This window comes from Aedes albopictus, chromosome 1, assembly GCF_035046485.1.
Source record: "Aedes albopictus strain Foshan chromosome 1, AalbF5, whole genome shotgun sequence".
In the NCBI taxonomy this organism is placed as follows: Eukaryota; Metazoa; Arthropoda; class Insecta; order Diptera; family Culicidae; genus Aedes; species Aedes albopictus.
In genome coordinates, this window is record NC_085136.1 from 303,098,032 (window position 1) to 303,106,124 (window position 8,093).

Here is an 8,093-nt window from a genome sequence, read left to right on the forward strand (position 1 = left end):
TATGATAATAATTTGATAACAATTGATCTTTATAGGCGCAATAAAGCATACAATTATGCGAATAGTTAATATTTATCACTTCACAGAAGATAATGGGGTTCTAAATGACATAAAAACTGATATTATTGTTTTAGCGTCAAAAATAGGCTCTAGTAAGATTAAGAACCCCTGCTAAGGATACTCGAGGATACAACCGAAAACATCAGGATATTCAACTAATAGTAATACATATTGAACCTAGTGGGGTTTGATTTGCATCCATTTGCATCCAAGATAGTTATTGAGCCTTGAAAAACGGCTATTTTTAACTCAAAAATAGCCATAACTAACCCTATTGCCATTTTAGAACCCTATTCACTTCTACAAAGTTGTTTCTTTTGACATTTTACACAACTTTGTAGAACATTGCAACTTTCTAAAACTGCGCGTTTTCGAAATATATGAATAAAACGATTTTTGGGGGGTCGTTCATAAAATACGTCTGTATCTTGAAGCAATGTAGAGATAGAGGGTTGGTGTCTTCGGCAAAGATACTTGTATTGAGCATATCTACAACTTTGCCGAAGACACCATATTGAAAAAACGTCAAACAAAAAAGTTGGATTTTACAGCGCCGCCTGTGGCAAAGTTGCGAACTAAAACTAAACGCCATTCGACGCGCCCTATTTTTATAAAATTTTCATCCGAAGACACCATGCCGATAAAATCACGTTTAAAGACGCTACTGAAAAAAGTTCACGTTTTTGGCCATTCGTCCCACCGTGCGGTGGTGGTTGGCGTCTGGCCCGCCCTCCGTGTCTCACTAGATGCGTCATCTGGTTGTGCACCAGCGTTTGTGGGTTATCATAATCAAAGGGTATTTCAATAACGGATGGCTCCTGCGCTTGATAATTCCTAGATCTTCCGAAATGCACTCGTATTGGACAGCTCCGATCTTCTTGACGCTTCTTTCTCGTGCCCATAGTGGCTTCTTTGGATTTCGGTAGTCTCTTGCATAGGCTGCCTCTCCAATCTTGACTACCGTTCTCTTCTGTTTGTGGTATTCTTCGATCTTCTCGCGTTGCTGTTTTTCATGATTTATCTTCAGCTTGTCGAAACGGATTCTCATGCTTCTTCCGAACATTAACTTGAGAAGATTTTTACTGGTTGTCGCGTGCTTGGTGGCGCGATAAATCTCCAGATATGCGCTCAGCTGTAACGATACCGACTTTCGCTGGAACGCCGCATCGGGCTGTAGGATGCTGTTCTGGGATAAACAAATACAAATTGAAACTCCTCCGAAGAAATAGGAGTCCCGCTGTCGGACACCAGTGTACCAATAGATCCCAATCTACTGATGAACTCGGGATCTTCTCCACTGTTTCCTTCGAAGACAGCGTGCGCACTGGAAACATATCGATCCACTTGCTTGGCTATCGCCCGTCACCACGAAACGAGAAATAACCATCGTGGACTCGATCACGGGGGGCGCTGGTTAAACGCCACGGGGAAATTGGATCGCTTCACTCTGGTCGCTGCTGCATGCACATCTCGCACTTCTTACCCATGTCCTAGATTTCTTTGTATAGGGATGACCACCAAAAATATGACCTTTCCAAAAACTTCTTCTTCGTGATTCCCATGTGGAGTAAATGAAGCTCGTCTAACAAAAACTTCATCAGCTTGATTAGGACTACAATCTGGTCCCAAAGTAGAACTTCTTCTACAACGCTCAGCTCGTCTCGCTTTCGGTGGAATACCTTCAGGTCTTCTTCTTGAATGATCTGCGGCCAACAAGTTGTCACGACGGCTTTCCTCGACGATCTGCTTACGCTCCACCAATAAACGCGTCTCAGCTTCCACAAAATTCAGAAAACTTACCACTTCTCATCTTCTTCGCTTCCGTCGTTACCACTGAGGTGCGTTGACAAAAAATCCGCAGGAACGTTTCGAACTCCTTTCACATGTTGAATCTCGTAGTCACAGTTCGAAAGGAAAACTATTGCGCAGTTCCCACCCAACTGGACCCCTTTCGCAGTTAGTATAAGTGCGGGATCGTGAATAAAACTGCGATTTTGCATCGAATCGTTTCGGTGTCTTCTGCGCACTTATTCAGCACTTTGTAATGCATAAGTGCGCAGAAGACACCGACACGATTCGATGCAAAATCGCAGTTTTATTCACGATCCCGCAGTTATATTAACTGCGAAAGGAGTCCAGTGGGGTGGGAAATGCGCAATACCCATCGCTGCAAACGTACAGCTGTTGTCTCCGGAACACCTTTGGGACTGACGAGGCTTTTCAAAGGCGTCATAGTCTAAAGTGCCGTTGTTATAGGTAAAACTCAGTTTCCAGATCCCAAGTAGAGCGCTCATGTAAAATTCCTCTTTATTTCGCAAGCAGTTTTGACAACTGATCTATATGGGGAGGAATGTCACTTTTCCTTACGAAATAATATTGCGGAGATTCCACCTGTTTAGACACCTGCGCGAAAATTAGTTACGTGGATTTTTCTTGCGTGGGCCCACAGATATAAAACCAGACCGCGTCCTGGTGAATATCTTATGCTGTGTTGTTAGGTACACATTTGGTGATAGTTTTGCATTGTAAACAAACATTTATAACGCACCTACGCTGAAAATTAGCCTAATCATTTATTAACGTCGGAATCTATAAATCTTCACAACGGGCAATAGCACGGACTATTTTTCCGCGCGGAAAAGTGACAGCTCCATTTGATTTGCACGGGAGGCGTTACGAGCGTTACACTTTTTTCCTTACTTGCCAGCTGCGAACTGCTCAAGTAATTTTGATGTGGAATCATTCCTTGACCATTACTTGTCCTATCTTTTTGCACAGTACGTATGAAGTGGAAACTAGCCATAAGTGTTGAACTTGTCGAATCCGTCATAGATGGCCAGTGCTTCTTTGTCGATCACGGAGTATCCTGCTTCTTGCTTCTTGAACACTCTTGATGCAGATGATATTGGTCGTTAATTCTTGCCAGGAAACTCGTGAATGATAACAGCTCCAATCCATTCGTTCGAAGCGTCGCAATAGAGCTGGATCGGCATGACTGAGTTGTAATGCACTAGTACTCCGAGTCCTCCGAGAGCAGCTTCTTGACGGCTGCAAACGCTCTCTGCCGATTCTCCGTCCCAGAAAACTTCACGTCGTCCCTCAGCAGTTCGTACAACAACGGTTTCATACACTGGGCCAAACTTGGGCAAAACTTCTCACAACAATTCGCTAGGCCCACGAATGCTTGAGCTTCCTTGACATCCTTCGGCGGTTTGACATTCATGGTTGCTTGAACTTTTTCAGGGTCCTTATGTTGGCCACCCTGGTCGATGGCGTGACCAAGATTATCAACTTCTTGTTTGAAAAACTCACACTTCTACATGCTCAGTACGAATTCCGCTGGCTTGAGTCGCGTTAGTGCCGCATGTAGATTTTACAGTTGCTCTTCCACGGTTCTACCTGACATCAAATATCCTCCATCGTTCAACAGGTAAATGACTGTGATACGACAACCTTCTCCAACGTCGCTTGAAAAATGGCACAGGCTGTCTTGGTTCCGAATGGCAACCAGTTCATCAGGTACTTACACACCTGTGGCGTGTACCAAGCCAGCATCCTCCAGTTGACAATAGACGTTCTTTAGGTCGAACTTCGAAAAATATTTAACTCCTTGCAGCGCGCAAAAATCTCGTTTGTCACCGGGAAAGGGTGACGGTTGTCCATCAAAAACGGGTTGACCATGATACGATAATACGCACACAGCTTGATGGACGAATCCTTCTTGAGAACGGGAACTAGCGGTGTACCCTATTGTGCCGCTGATGATGGCGCTTTCGAAATTATGCCTGACTCTTCCAGTCGATCCAGTTCCGCTTCCACCTTCTCCTGGAATGCGAACAGAAACTCTCTTGGCTTGCAGAATTTAGGTACTGCTTCCTCCTACAGAGAGTAATGCACCTCGCCATGCTTGAAAAAGCTCAACTCACCTTCGAAAACTTCAGCATGCTTCAGCAGCAATAATGGCTTCAACTGCTCCTTGCAGTCAGCTTCTTCTTCGAAACGTGGCCAAAATCGAACTTCAAATTCCAACGGCACATTGTTTGTCTTCCGAGCAGTGGCTGCCTCGTTCCTTCGAAAACGTATATCTCTTCTTTAGACACGTGCTATTTGTACCGCAGCTACGCCTCAAAAGTGCCAACCGCACGGAAACCATACCCGTAGTTGTAACAAACGAACTGCTCTCTCGAATCGGTGTTCAACGGTATCGCAGAAAACAACTGATCATACAGATCCTCTTCGAATGGCTGGTTCTGGAGCCTCGCTTCTGTCCACACGGCTTCTTATTCTTCTTCGGTTGTTCGACTTCTTTATGGGACACATCTTGGCAAGGGTTCTTTTATCTAGGCTTGAACACGAAACTCTTGTATTGGCATTTGATTTCCGGAATTCATGATCACCTCTTCCTTGCACTGCTTCTTCTCCGCACCTTGTTGGATCTTGTGTACGTCCAAAAACGCCCCGCTGTTGTAGGGTTGATTCTTTTTTAGTGCGATCTTTATCAAAACGTCGATGTGGCCGTCGCTTCTTCTTCGCACGAACTTGTTCTTGATGAACACGTACAGATCTTCTTAACCCTCCTTTGCCATTAGGGTAATTTTGACCCCAACGCAAACACTACGTCAGCGAGCTGTTTGCAACGTGATGCAATAGGATGGTTAAAAGTCGCAATTGGATGCTAGCTTTTTCAACTTCGTGGACCATTTCATAAATCGATTCCGCAATGATACACTATATCCGGAACGGAAATCCACAAGGCTAACTGCGACTAGCTGGAGAAACTGTATAATGTAGTCCTGCGAACGGTCACGTTTCTAGTGTTTTAACTTAACTGAAACTTAAAAGTGTTGTCGAATTTGCATAGGGTTGGCTTGAGATTGAGCTCAAGTTCGATTGATCGCTGTAGATGCTACTCCAGTAACGTCAAACCAGCTGAACTTGGACCAAAGTAGAGCGGAAGAAGAAATCGAAGAAACCGCTAGCGGTGCAGGAGCGTAGGGACACCAGGTCTACACGGAAAGATCGATGTACACAGAGCAAGGAGTAACTTTCACGCAGCGATCGAAAAGACAAAAGATTTCATGCAAACTTGTGTGAAAATTCACGCAAATTTGTGTAAACCCGGATCAGCACATTTTTTGTGCTGATCCAGTCGCACGCAAATATGAGTGAAAAATCCTTTGTCTTTTCGCAAGTTACTCATTCGCTGTGTACTTTCGTTTTAGGGTGTAGCAAAGGTAAGAGGGCAGTTGCCGAACGCGAGAAGGACGACGAGCTCGTCATCAAGACTGAACAGTCAAACCACCGACAAACCGACGTGCCAGCTCATACAACTTTTCCAATTTTTCTTGGCAAATAAGTTCTCCTTTTAATCACTAGCTCCATCTGTTCGATGATTTACACGGCTTCCTCTTTATGTGTGCGTGCGTACAGGAACTTTACCTTGTCAAATTATTTTACACATTTTGAAGTAATAACCTACATTGAATGTTTTCCGCAATAAGAAGACATTTTGTTATGAACGTTGAAATTAATTTCATCCGGTGAAAGATTTTATGTTTGGGATATTTGATTTCGGACTTATTGACTATTTTGTTTCATATATCGAAGGATTTCTTTGAATAGCTTCATTGCATGGTTGATTGTATCTTCTATTGGTGAGATAGAAATAAGAGTGTATGTGATGTTTACATTGATCAGCTGGAAATTTTCGCGCTGTTTTATGACATCTTCTTCAAGGTTTCTTTTGTCAAAAGACGAAAATGACAGAACGAGTTACGATTTTTAAACGTTTTGAGGTTAGAATTTCTTGCCAATCTTGGAAACAGAGTGTCACGTCGGTTTGTCGGTGGTCAAACTATCGTCGTTGGGGGTGACGATGGGTCAGAGGGGCGAGATTGGGTCAAAACATTTTTTTAAATATCTCATCAAATATTGCGAATATCGAATCAAAAACTTTATGGTGTCATCCTCGTAGTTGCCAACAATTCCTGTCAAAAAATAAGGTTTCAATAGTAATTAATAATTTTTGATAAATTATCTAAAAAAGCTTAGATAATAAGGTTTTTTCAAAATGCCACTTTATGCTTGATGAAACATCACACTGTTAGGTGGATTGATGCTTTTTAGAATCTCAAACTCATATTTATCATATAATATAGTATTGGTAAGTAGTAACAACCTTGCCCAGAACTTTATAAACTTGCTTTATTGTCAATGCAGAACAAATTCGTTTTCCTTGTCCCATTCTCACCCCCTCGAAGGGGTGAGAATAGGTCAATTTTCATACACTTGTAGTTTTAAGAATAATTGACAAACTCCAAATATTTTTTCATCACTTGTGCATGTATTACCAAAGATCAAAGGACTTTTTCATATGAAACAGCAAAAATTATTGAACACTAAATGTGGAAGTATGCATTTTTGACCCATTCTCACCCCCAACGACGATATTCGCAAGTCTCGAAAGCAATAGCGACACCAAGCTCGTGGATCTGGGAACCGATGTACTCGTACAGGTGAAATGATCCTCGAGTTCATGCGCGATAAGGAACGCGGGACGCCGTCTACAAATGTCTGGTGGAAGAGGTCCTTGGCGCGGGCTACTGTAGGAACTTCATAAGCAACTCCTAGCGTAATTCAAGAAAAAAAAATCCATATGACAACTTTAGGAGAAATTCCTTAAATACTCCTGAAAAGAATTCCCTAATAATCTATTGGAGATTTTTCATTAGGAACACCTAGGAGAATTCCAAAATAGGCTCCCGAAATGATTTACAAGAGGATCTTCAGGAATTCCAGAATGAACATCCGTAGGAAATTCGGAAAAGAATTCCTAGAGGAGTCTGGAAAGCAGTCTCGAAAGGAGTTTCCGGAGGTATCCCGATAGGATCTCTGATGCAATCTCGAAAAAAAAACTGCTCTGAGGAATCCCGGAAGAAGTGCAAGAAAGAATTCTGAAAGGAGTTCTCTGAGGATTCCAGGAAGGAGTTCACAGAGAAATCTCGGAAGGCACGGCATAATTATCACAAGGTAGGCTAGTAACCTATGTAAACATTTATTTTGGATGTAAACATGTGACGGTCGTCCTTATCGTATCGTCTTTCACGTGGATCAAATTGGGTGGAATACTAGATCGTCTATGAATGATTTGAATTAGTCATCAAAAAACTGTCAGATTTCGGGAATATATTACACAGCAAATAATTTTGTAATATCCAGGCGCGTAATTTCTGGCGACGTATCCAATTTCGAAACGTAATTTCACTCTGTTTGCATCGTTTTCCCAACAATTATCACACTCACCATGTACACCCTAGTCGGCACCGGAAAGTGTCAACAAACCTATTCCAGCAAATACGTAGAAGCAGTATCATATTTATCATCCATCCTCGGTGGAATAGCCGAGAGGCAAGGGATACGCCTCACAATCAACGGATCAGTGTACGAATCCATGCCAAAAATTTTACTTATATATGAATCATCTATTGTTCCGGTTCTAGCTATTGCTAGACCCCACTTTCAAGCTACGGCGGCTAATTTGCTGCGTGGAAAGGATGTAACACAGGGCTGCCCATCGTACGGCCCGCGGGCCGGATCCGGCCCGCGAGGACATTTTGTGCGGCCCGCGGCACGATTGGACAAAAATGATAGAATTTAGCCCGAGATATTATTATTCTGAATATTTTCCATTTTCAATGGAAATGTATTTTAATAATTAAAAAAGAATAAAATGACTTTTTAGAGCCCGTCTTAGAGTATATTTTGTAAAAATTTTAAAAGATTTAAAAATATGCAAGCATTTGGTTTGAGTGTCCTACAGAATTGAATTAAAAGATTCTGAATAATAAAATAATTTGTTATGTGAAAATTTATCAAGCGAATTGTAAAACAAAATAGAATGATTACGTCATAAACTTAATTTAGGAAAAACATGAAAAATTTAATCACAATTTTTGAAGCTAATCAGAGATTTTTTTGTGCCATTCAATAGCTCTGTCTAGTACTACATTGAAACATGTTATTGAAAGTTCCTA